This window comes from Aquarana catesbeiana, linkage group LG03 (assembly GCF_042186555.1).
Source record: "Aquarana catesbeiana isolate 2022-GZ linkage group LG03, ASM4218655v1, whole genome shotgun sequence".
NCBI lineage: Eukaryota > Metazoa > Chordata > Amphibia > Anura > Ranidae > Aquarana > Aquarana catesbeiana.
This window is the reverse complement of record NC_133326.1, coordinates 141,265,923-141,278,015: the sequence shown is the minus strand read 5'-3', so window position 1 is coordinate 141,278,015 and position 12,093 is coordinate 141,265,923. Positions and strand designations below refer to the sequence as shown.

The 12,093-nt window shown below is 46.3% G+C and overlaps 1 protein-coding gene across 1 annotated transcript in view; it reads left to right on the top strand.

Moving 5' to 3' along the window:
* Positions 1–12,093, top strand: part of LOC141134479 (NACHT, LRR and PYD domains-containing protein 1 homolog) — an 86,860-nt gene that overhangs the window by 12,709 nt on the left and 62,058 nt on the right. The window lies entirely within an intron of this gene.

The window sequence follows — 12,093 nt, the reverse complement described above, 5'->3', positions numbered from 1 at the left end:
CACCCCCCAGGTACGAAATTTAAAGGAATATTACACTTTTATTGTTTCACTTTAAGCATTATTAAAATCACTGCTCCCGAAAAAACAGCCATTTTTAAAACTTTTTTGCATTGATACATGTCCTCTGGGGCAGGACCCAGGTCCCTAAACACTTTTTATGACAATACCATGCATATAAGCCTTTAAAATTAGCACTTTTGATTATTCATGTTCGTGTCCCATAGACTTTAACCACTTGCCTACCAGGCCAATTCTGACATTTCTCTCTTACGTAAAAATCATAATTTTTTGGCTAGAAAATTACATAGAACCCCCAAATTTAGCAGAGACCCTAGAGAATACAATGGCGGTCATTGCAACTTTTTATCTAGCACGCTATTTGCGCAGCAATTTTTCGAATGCGTTTTTTTGGGAAAAAAAACAGTTTTGGGCTTTAAAAAAAAAAACAAGAAAGTTAGCCCAATGTTTTTGCATAATGTGAAAGATGAAGTTACGCCAAGTAAATAGATACCCAACATGTCACGCTTCAAAATTGCACACGCTCGTGGAATGGCGCCAAACTTCGCTATTTGAAAATCCCCTTAGGCGACACTTTAAAAATTTTTACTGGTTACATGTTTTGAGTTACAGAGGAGGTCCAGGACCAAAATTATTGCTCTCACTCTAACGTTCACGGCGACACCTCACATGTGTGGTTTGAACAACATTTTCATATGTGGGCGGGACTTATGTATGCGTTCGCTTCTGCATGCGAGCTCACAGGGACAGGGGCACTTTAAAAGGTTTTTTTTTTTTTTATTGTTAATTTTACTTTTTTATTTTAGCTTGACACTTTTTTTCCCCAAAAAATTTTTTTGATCACTTTTGTTTCTATTACAAGGAATGTAAACATCCCTTGTAATAGGAATAAGCATGACAGGTGCTCTTTATAGTGAGATGTGGGGTAAATAAGACCCCACATCTCACCTCTAGGCTTAGAAGCCTGAAATAAAAAAAAAAAAAAAAGATCTCTGCTTCCCAGCCGAAGCGGCGCCGTTTTTTTTTAATACAGAGGCCGGGCGTGACGTCATAACATCACGCCCGGCCTCCGAACGATCATAGAGATTCCGGCGACCATCTGGTCCACCAGAAATCTCTATGCTAAACATCCGGGGCTGGCGGATCCTGTGACCGACTCACCGATCGTAGCGGTAAGTCGGTACAAGCACCAGAGGGTGGCGGGAGGGGGGGACGTCCCCTCTCGCCTCCTGTTAGAATGATCAAGCAGTGGAACAGCCACTATGATCATTCTTATGGTGTGCAGATTCGCAGGCTCTAAAAGTCGATATCTGGATGATGTCTGTAGCTACAGGCTTCCCTGAAGACGTTCACAAACGAAACGTACGTCGGAGCGGTACGTGGTCACATGTCCAGAATCGTCCCACCTACTTCCGGATCATCTGGTTAGCTAGACGCACGGGGTGGAACGCACGCCGCATGTGCGATGTGATGCGAAGGGTTCCTGACTCCATTCACCCTGACATGCGAGCAGTCCCAGTGCCGGGTAGGCACCGATCAATGTAAGAGGCCAATTGGCTATTGTTTTGTTCTCTATTTTTATACATTAAACGGTTTTACGCTATGGAGATTCCCTTTTGTTTCTCATATTTCCTATCCTGAATGAATGGGACGGGAGGGATCTATGCCTAAAGTACCATCCAGCCTTCCAGCCTTCATGTGAACAGGCACAATCCTGTACAAGCACTAATGACTTTCTTTTTAGTTAAAGAAGTCATTGGTATCTGGTAAGCAGATATCTATTATCTTCAGGTGTTTTTTCCTCTTGGGTGACGGAATCTTTATATCATCGCAAGAATTGTTGCATCTTTGAGGATCCATGTGTCTGCTTTGATGTTGGTTTCAAGTGTTTGCTCTGATCTTTTCAATGGATTGGGACAATCAAACATCACGATTTCATTTATCACACTTGCACTAAGAATTTTGTTGATTTTAATATCACTTTTCACTTCATTCTTTATATTTATTTTTATTATAAACTATGTATTTGATATAATTTCAGTTTAGCACAAACAGCACTATTTAATCCACTGTGGTTGATATAGTTAGTGCGTGTATCTATTGGCAGATACATATGTTTTCAGGTCTCTAGCGCCCCCTACTGTACACCATCACTCAGATATCCCCGCTCAAAGCCGAGGACATCATTTGGCGTATGGCGGGCGGGAAGCGGTTTTAATGGTGTTCGCACAAATTTATTTGTCTGTTCGCATGTTCTGCTGCGAACCGAACAGGGGGGATGTTCGGCCCATCCCTAGTTCTCATTAAGAATCATGGGGGTACAACTTGTCAAGCAACTCGGAAGTCCAAAGTCGCCCAACTGTGAAACAAGTCATATATATTTTAATAGAAAGGAGCTCTCATTTATACTTGCATTTACATCAGCAGAACAAATGCAGGAAGTGATGTGTGCACATGGGCCAGAAGCAAAATGTGTGGGGATGCCAAACAAATCAATGAACCCCACCCACACCAAATCTAACTACCAAATCCACCCCCGCATTGATTAAGCACAAGTACATATCATACCCTTATCCGGAAAATGAGCCGCACCTCCTCTTTGCTAAAGAGAGACCTCGCCATGTCCACCTAGATGGAGATCTTGACCAGTAGGGATGAGCTTCGTGTTCGAGTCGAACCCATGTTCGACTCGAACATCGGCTGTTCGATCGTTCGCCGAATTGCGAACGTTATGGGCCGTTCGCGCTAAATTCGTGTGGCGCGTCATGGCCCATAATTCACTGCGGCATCGCAGTGCATTGCTGGCTGATGATTGGCCAAGCATGCACTATGACCCGCATGCTTGGCCAATCACAGCGCCGTCAGTAGAGAGAGCTGTAATTGGCCAAATCCAGGGTGGCTTTGGCCAATTATGGCTCAGGGGATTTAGTACACACCCCACACTATATAAGGCCGCCTGCACGGCGGCCCTGTGTAGTGTGTGTTCCGGTGTGCTGAGAGATAGAGAGAGAGAGAGAGAGTGTCATTTGATTTGAGTTAGATAGATTAGGCAGAACAGTCAGTCAGTTAGCTGCACTTACAGTGTATTGTGTATATATATGCATCCCAGGTGTTGCATATATATATATACACTGTATTCAGTTTAGCTAGATCCGTTCCTGTTATCTTCTATCTAGACTATTTACATTTAATGCAGTGCGTCCTGCTCACAGTGTTCAGCTAGATCCGTTCCTGCTATTTACATTTAGTGCAGTGCGTCCTGCTCACAGTGTTCAGCTAGATCCGTTCCTGTTATCTTCTAGACTATTTACATTTAGTGCAGTGCGTCCTGCTCACAGTGTTCAGCTAGATCCGTTCCTGCAATTTACATTTAGTGCAGTGCGTCCTGCTCACAGTGTTCAGCTAGATCCGTTCCTGCTATTTACATTTAGTGCAGTGCGTCCTGCTCACAGTGTTCAGCTAGATCCGTTCCTGCTATTTACATTTAGTGCAGTGCGTCCTGCTCACAGTGTTCAGCTAGATCCGTTCCTGCTATTTACATTTAGTGCAGTGCGTCCTGCTCACAGTGTTCAGCTAGATCCGTTCCTGTTATCTTCTAGACTATTTACATTTAGTGCAGTGCGTCCTGCTCACAGTGTTCAGCTAGATCCGTTCCTGCAATTTACATTTAGTGCAGTGCGTCCTGCTCACAGTGTTCAGCTAGATCCGTTCCTGCTATTTACATTTAGTGCAGTGCGTCCTGCTCACAGTGTTCAGCTAGATCCATTCCTGCTATTTACATTTAGTGCAGTGCGTCCTGCTCACAGTGTTCAGCTAGATCCGTTCCTGCTATTTACATTTAGTGCAGTGCGTCCTGCTCACAGTGTTCAGCTAGATCCGTTCCTGCTATTTACATTTAGTGCAGTGCGTCCTGCGCACAGTGTTCAGCTAGAGCCGTTCCTGCTATTTACATTTAGTGCAGTGCGTCCTGCTCACAGTGTTCAGCTAGATCCGTTCCTGTTATCTTCTAGACTATTTACATTTAGTGCAGTGCGTCCTGCTCACAGTGTTCAGCTAGATCCGTTCCTGCTATTTACATTTAGTGCAGTGCGTCCTGCTCACAGTGTTCAGCTAGATCCGTTCCTGTTATCTTCTAGACTATTTACATTTAGTGCAGTGCGTCCTGCTCACAGTGTTCAGCTAGATCCGTTCCTGTTATCTTCTAGACTATTTACATTTAGTGCAGTGCGTCCTGCTCACAGTGTTCAGCTAGATCCGTTCCTGCTATTTACATTTAGTGCAGTGCGTCCTGCTCACAGTGTTCAGCTAGATCCGTTCCTGTTAAATTCCTACTGACCGGCAGGCTTGTCTGGTTACAGTATATAAAGCTACCTGAAGAAAATTACAGGTGTTCTATTTGATCCTATTAGTACCACGGTCAGGCAGCTAGACTATTTACATTTAGTACAGTGCGTCCTGCTCACAGTGTTCAGCTAGATCCGTTCCTGTTATCTTCCTACTGACAGGCAGGCTTGTCTGGTTACAGTATATAAAGCTACTTGAAGAAAATTACAGGTGTTCTATCCCAGCTTAGTGCAGCTACAGGCCATTAGTATGTCTGGAAGGCCAAGAAGGAGAGGCAGACAGTCACAAGCCAATAAGAGAGGGCAAGCAGGCTCTGTGTCTAGTGCTGGTCGTGGAGACGGTGCATCCTCATCAGCACGTGGCCATGGGACACGCTTGGCCTTTTTTTCGGCAGCTGGCCATGTTGAGCCGCAACATGCGGAAGACTTGGTCGAGTGGATGACCAAGCCGTCCTCATCCTCCTCATCCTCTCTCACCCATGCCCAGGGTGCTTTGTCTGGCAAAGCAGCGGCCTCTTCCCTCAGCTCAATGTCATCAGTGACTCCTTCCCTAGCTCCACCATGTCCTCATGAGGATTCCCTCGAACTGTTTGACCACAGTGTTGGGTACATGCTCCAGGAGGATGCCCAGCGTTTGGAAGGCTCTGATGACGATACTGAGCTCGATGAAGGCAGTAACATGAGCGCGGACAGAGGGGGTGCCCAAGAAGGACAGCAATCTGGCAGTCATGCTCCCCCTGCTGCAGCATACTGCCAGGTTTGCTCCAGTGATGAGGAGGGAGGGGATGATGAGGTCACTGACTCAACGTGGGTGCCTGATAGGAGAGAGGAGGAGGAGGAGGAGGAGGAGGCGGCAGCACATCACCAACGAGGCAGGATGCCCTCCAGGGGCCAGCCTAAGGGCAGCACATTGACTGCATCACACCCCAAAGCTCCACATGTGCAGGGCGCTGCAGTCTCTGCGCGTTATTCAAAAAGTTCTTTGGTGTGGGCCTTTTTTGAGACGAGTGCATCAGATCGCACCGCTGCTATTTGCAACATATGTCTCAAGCGTATCTCGCGTGGCCAAAATATCTCCCGCTTGGGTACCACATGCTTGACCAGACATATGTTGACCTGCCATGCAGTTCGTTGGCAAGCGTATCTAAAAGACCCACACCAAAGAACAAAGAGGATCTCTCCTTGCTCCTCATCAGCTGAGATTTCCAACCCCACTAGACCTTCAGTCCTCTCTGAGACCTGCAGTGAGAGGAATGAAGGTGTAAAATTAGGTGTGTCACAGCCAAGTACTTGTGGGCAATCTGCTTTTGGTACACCGACGTCAGATTGTACCAGGCAAATTTCCCTGCCCCAGCTGCTGCACCGCCGAAAGAAGTTTGCTCCCAGCCATCCACATGCCCAGCGGTTGAATGCTAGCTTGGCAAAATTGCTAGCACTTCAACTGCTGCCTTTTCAGTTGGTAGACTCTGCCCCCTTCCGTGAGTTTGTGGAATGTGCGGTTCCTCAGTGGCAGGTACCCAAACGCCACTTTTTCTCACGGAAGGCGATTCCGGCTCTCTACCGGCATGTGGAAGGCAATGTCCATGCCTCGCTGGACAGGGCGGTCAGCGGTAAGGTGCATATTACCGCTGACTCATGGTCCAGCAGGCATGGACAGGGACATTACCTAAGTTTCACGGCGCATTGGGTGACTCTGCTGGCAGCTGGGAAGGATGCAGGACAAGGTGCAGTAGTGTTGGAGGTTGTTCCGCCACCACGCCTCCAAAATGCTGATTGTGACACACCTCTCTCCTCCACCCCCTCCTCTTCTTCTTCCTCCATGGCCTCTTCCTCGGAACCAGCGGTGCTCCGTAGGCGTTCAAGGGGCTACGCAAGTACGCAGGCCAAAAGATGCCATGCGGTGCTTGAGCTGGTGTGCTTGGGGGACAGGAGCCACACTGGGGCAGAGGTTCTGTCAGCTCTGCAGGGGCAGGTTCAGAGGTGGTTGACGCCACGCCAACTTAAGGCAGGAATGGTGGTTTGCGACAATGGCACCAACCTCCTCTCTGCCCTCCGACAGGGACAAATGACCAATGTGCCATGTTTGGCTCACGTCCTTAACTTGGTGGTGCAGCGGTTCTTGGGCAGGTACCCGGGCTTACAGGATGTCCTGAGGCAGGCCAGGAAAGTCTGTGTGCATTTCCGCCGGTCATATAATGCCAGTGCTCGGCTGACGGACCTCCAAAAGGAGTTTAACCTGCCCAAGAACCGCCTAATCTGTGACATGCCCACCAGGTGGAACTCAACGTTGGCCATGCTGCAGCGGCTGCACACGCAGCAGAGGGCCATCAATGAGTACCTGTGCGACTATGGCACCAGGACAGGGTCAGGGGAGCTTGGTTTTTTTTCCCCACGCCAGTGGGCCATGATCAGGGATGCATGCACTGTCCTGTCACCATTCGAGGAGGCCACGAGGATGGTGAGCAGTGACAGTGCATGCATCAGTGACACTGTCCCCCTTGTCCACTGTTGGAGCACACGCTGCGTGGAATAATGGACAGGGCACTTGAGGCAGAAAAGAGGCAGGAAGAGGAGGACTTCCTTAGCTCTCAAGGACCCCTTTATCCAGACAGTGTTCCTGCGTGCCCGCCGATCACACAGGAAGAGGACGAGGAGGAAGAGGAGGAGGAGGAAGATTGTGTCAGTATGGAGGTGGAGCCTGGCACTCAGCATCAGCAGCAGTCTTTAAGGGATCAGTCCCAAGAAACACATGGACTTGTACGTGGCTGGGAGGAGGTGGCTGCGGACCATGTCGTTCTTAGTGACCCAGAGGACTCCGGACCGAATGCCTCAGCAAACCTACGCTGCATGGCCTCCCTGATCCTGCAAAGCCTGCGTAAGGATCCTCGTATTCGTGGTATCAAGGAGAAGGACCAATACTGGCTGGCAACCCTCCTTGATCCACGTTACAAGGGTAAGGTTGCAGACCTTATCTTGCCATCGCAGAGGGAGCAGAGGATGAAACATCTTCGGGAGGCCTTGCAGAAAGGTCTGTGCAACGCGTTCCCAGAGACTGGGAGGTTACAAACTCCTGTTTCTGGACAACGTGTTGCTGAGGCTTCGGTCAGTCAAAGAAGGAGCGGTGGAGAAGGTGGCCGTCTGACCGATGCGTTCAGACAATTTTTTGGTCCGCAGCCCCAAGGTATGATCGGTTCCAGCAACCATCGCCAGCGTCTGTTTTACATGGTGCAGGAATACCTAGGGGCAAGATCAGACTTGGACACCTTTCCCACCGAAAATCCTCTGGGTTACTGGGTCTTGAGGATGGATCACTGGCCAGAGCTTGCACAGTATGCAATTGAGCTACTGGCCTGTCCTGCATCCAGCGTTCTTTCGGAACGCACATTCAGTGCTGCTGGAGGCGTGGTAACCGATCACAGGGTGCGTCTGTCCACCGACTCGGTCGATCGGCTGACCTTCATAAAAATGAATGAGTCTTGGATCACCACCAGCTACCAAGCACCTGATGCTGATGTAACCGAATAATTTTTTTTGAAATCTCAGATCCCTTCAAAGACTGCCTATGCTGATGCTGAGTGACTATCCCTGAGTAATTAAACTCTTCCTCCTCAATCATCACGCTGATAGCTTGTAAGAACATTTTTGGTTCTGGGCGCCACCACCAGTGCCTAAGGCACAATTTTTCAGCCCCTGTTTAACAGGGGCGTGTAATTACAATTTTTGATGTAATACTTTGCAGCAGGGCTCGTTCCTGCATTCCAACTAGAGTGTCTGTGAGGGGTTGCAGTGTTGTGGCACCAGCACCAGTGCCTAGGGCCCAATTTTTCTGCCCCTGTCTAACAGGGGCGTGTAATTACAATTTTTGATGCAATACTTTGCAGCAGGGCTCGTTCCTGCGTTCCAACTAGAGTGTCTGTGAGGGGTTGCAGTGTTGTGGCACCAGCACCAGTGCCTAAGGCCCAATTTTTCTGCCCCTGTCTAACAGGGGCGTGTAATTACAATTTTTGATGCAATACTTTGCAGCAGGGCTCGTTCCTGCGTTCCAACTAGAGTGTCTGTGAGGGGTTGCAGTGTTGTGGCACCAGCACCAGTGCCTAAGGCCCAATTTTTCTGCCCCTGTCTAACAGGGGCGTGTAATTACAATTTTTGAAGCAATAATTTGCAGCAGGGCTCGTTCCTGCGTTCCAACTAGAGTGTCTGTGAGGGGTTGCAGTGTTGTGGCACCAGCACCAGTGCCTAAGGCCTAATTTTTCAGCTCCTGTTCAACAGGGGCATGTAATTACAATTCTTGATCTAATATTTCACAGCAGGGCCCTGTGAGGGCTTACAGTGTTGTGGCCACAGCAACACCTAAGGCCCAAATTTCTGCTGAGTATATAGGGCAGGACCCTACTTTCAAACATCTAACTTACAAACGACTCCTACTTGCAAACGGAAGGAGACAACAGGAAGTGAGATGAAATCTACCCCTAGGAAGGGAAATTCTCTCCTGTAAGAGTTAATATGGGAAAACAATTTCTCCTTTCCACTGATGCTTTCCAATCCTTGTTCCACAAAAAAACCCAAATTTTCAAAAAACATTTTTCATTGGGACAAAAAAGTGAGGTGAAATCTTCTGAAGAGGAGGAAAGACAGCAAAACAAATGTCACAGGGGTGATAACCCTTCCCTATGTTTTCCAAAAAGCTTAGAAAAGATTTTTTGGCTGGAGCTAAACACGTTAAAAATGTTCAAAATTACAAACAGATTCTACTTAACAACAAACCTACAGTCCCTGTCTTGTTTGCACCGCCTGTATACTGCTGTTCAGAGTATATAGGGCCTGGTGGCCCCACACCTTTCCTTATTTTAATTTGGGTGCGGGGTTCCCCTTAATATCCATACAAGACCCAAAGGGCCTGGTAATGGACTGGGGGGTACCCATGCCGTTTGTCTCACTGATTTTCATCCATATTGCCATGACCCGACATGACATTAAACCCGCAAGCAGTTTTAAATGAGATTTTTTCCTTTAAAAATGACATTTGGTGCAGGGACTGTTCTAAACATGGGAAACACGCGTCACTTTACAGGCATACTATAGACACCCCCCAGGTACGATATTTAAAGGAATATTTCACTTTTTTTTTTTTACTTTAAGCATCATTAAAATCACTGCTCCCGAAAAAACGGCCGTTTTTAAAAGTTTTTTTTGCATTGATACATGTCCCCTGGGGTAGGACCCGGGTCCCCAAACCCTTTTTAGGACAATACCATGCAAATTAGCCTTTAAAATGAGCACTTTTGATTTCGAACGTTCGAGTCCCATAGACGTCAATGGGGTTCTAACGTTCGTGCGAACTTTCGGTCCGTTCGCGGGTTCTGGTGCGAACCGAACCGGGGGGTGTTCGGCTCATCCCTATTGACCAGCACAGGGACTTCTAGGTGAACTATTAGAATTTTATTATTTTTGTTTATTTTCAGATATGCAAATTTGTATTTCTACTTATGATATTTAAAGGCATTCGATAAGAAATGGTGTCCCTGGGTTAGCAGCAGGAGGAAATCGTTCAGCTGAAATCACACACTTTCATTCCCGCATGTCAGTCCTGACTGCAGGGGCAATTTCAGAGACATCTGTGCAGGTTTCTGCACTGATATCAATACAAATCGCACCCCAAAGTCACACCAATTAAAACAGTGCAATTGTCACCGCTTTGACATGTCAAATCGCACCAATGTGAACTAAAGCTGACACAAACACTGCCTATCCACCAGCTGAATTCATTACCTGCAATTCTCCACAGCTGTTATATATAAAGATTCTACCTTTATCATTTACTTGCAGGTGTGCAGAAGCCTAGGTTTACATTGGAGCAATTTTTCATGCAATTTGAGAGATCAAATCGCATGACTATTGGCAGCAATGGCACTGTTCCAATTGATGCATCATTTTTTTGTGGCACCGCACCAATTTGCTAAAGTAGTTCCTGCACTACTTTTGCAGATTTCTGGTGCGACTTCAATAGACATTTGTGTATGAAGCCACATGGATGTCTATCAAGTAGCACCTAAAATCACACTGACCTTGCTACTTTGAAATCGTGCTACTTCAAGTGAAGTAGCGCGATTTCAAAGTAGCATCAATGTGAACCAGGGCAAAGAGATTAGTTTTTTGGTGCACAAATACATATTGAAATAAAATATAAGAGATATTGCACTTTCCCAAAACCACCACCCACAAACTAAAGAGAAGAAAGTAGAAGAAAAAAAAAACCAAAACCACAACAAGGCTCAATAACGTACTTTTATTTTACCAGCAGAAAAACAAAAAAATTACATTAATTTACTAGCTTCAAAAACATTTTGGACAGGATATATGGTGCTACATTTAGCAATGGGATTTTAAGGGCCCTGCTCATAGGAGCTTACAATCTAAAATTAGACAAAACCTTAGAGTGGACACAGCTTTAATTTCTGTGTATAATGGGCAACACATCACATTGTTATCTGCAAGTTTATAGAAACATACTTAACAGTCATTCTTACAAAGCATTCCCACATAATATTACAAAAGACTTATTCAAAACACCCACCACCAGCCCACAATCCACACATACATACATTGGTGACCATGTTCTGCTGGAAGCTGCATTTCGGTGTACACGATTAAACGAGATAAAAAAAAAAAAGAGTAGGTCAGCAGATGCTTCCAAATGATGTTTGCATGATCAGACAGGAACAATACACACACAACATTGACAGCATGGCCACATAAACCCACTTTTGATTGAAAAAATGCACAAGAATTTCATCAAATCTCCCAATTTCATTCCTTCTCCCCCACAAATCACAGCAAAAAACCTGACCTTCTCAGGCCAAATGAACCCCCTACTGCAGGCCTTTATATAAGAGAGGTTGTATTGTTAGCACACTGACACACCCAATAGAAGTACACGCCCACCAGTATCTTTCAATCTGTCTCTTCATGTATGTCTAAAGTGATTGCACCTGATGGGCAGGAACACATAATAGTGTTCGCAACTCTGTTAGCCCTTGGCTATGTGCATCAAATCTCCAACTACAGGACAAAGAAGTCCATTTGCATCCACATAAACAAAGCAACAGTTTTCTAAGCATATGTACCCGTGCAGTGTAAACCCTAAAATTTGAATTGTCCAAGTCCCTGAGCATGATTAGTGCTAATAAACATTAACATCAGTCCCTGGCTGCAATGAGCTTCTAATATAAAGTCCAAAATTAATATTCTTACATTAGAACCTATTTCGACAGGAGACAAATAACATGCCAGCATGTCTTTGGATTGTGGTGAGAAACCCACACAGGGATAACATATAAACTTCAACACAAGGATTAGCATGTTGGGGAATTGCACCAACATCCCAGGTGCTGCTAGACAGAACTGCTACCCACTTACCCACCAGGCAGCCCCACACATGTTCTCTGCATCTCTGTGGTGTGAACCAGCCCTAAGTCCATAGCCATGCTCAGTGTCACAAGCAATATACAATATATTGGCCTAAGTATTGGGATGCCTGCCTTTAAACGCACATGAACTGTAATGGCATCCCAGTATTAGTATTGGGTTCAAAACTCATTTGGCCCACCCTTTGCAGCTATAACAGCTTCAACTCTTTTTGTCCACAAGGTTTAGGAGTGTGTCTATGGAAATGTTTGACCATTCTTCCAAGTGCATTTGTGAGGGCAGGCACTGATGTTGGACGAGAAGGCCT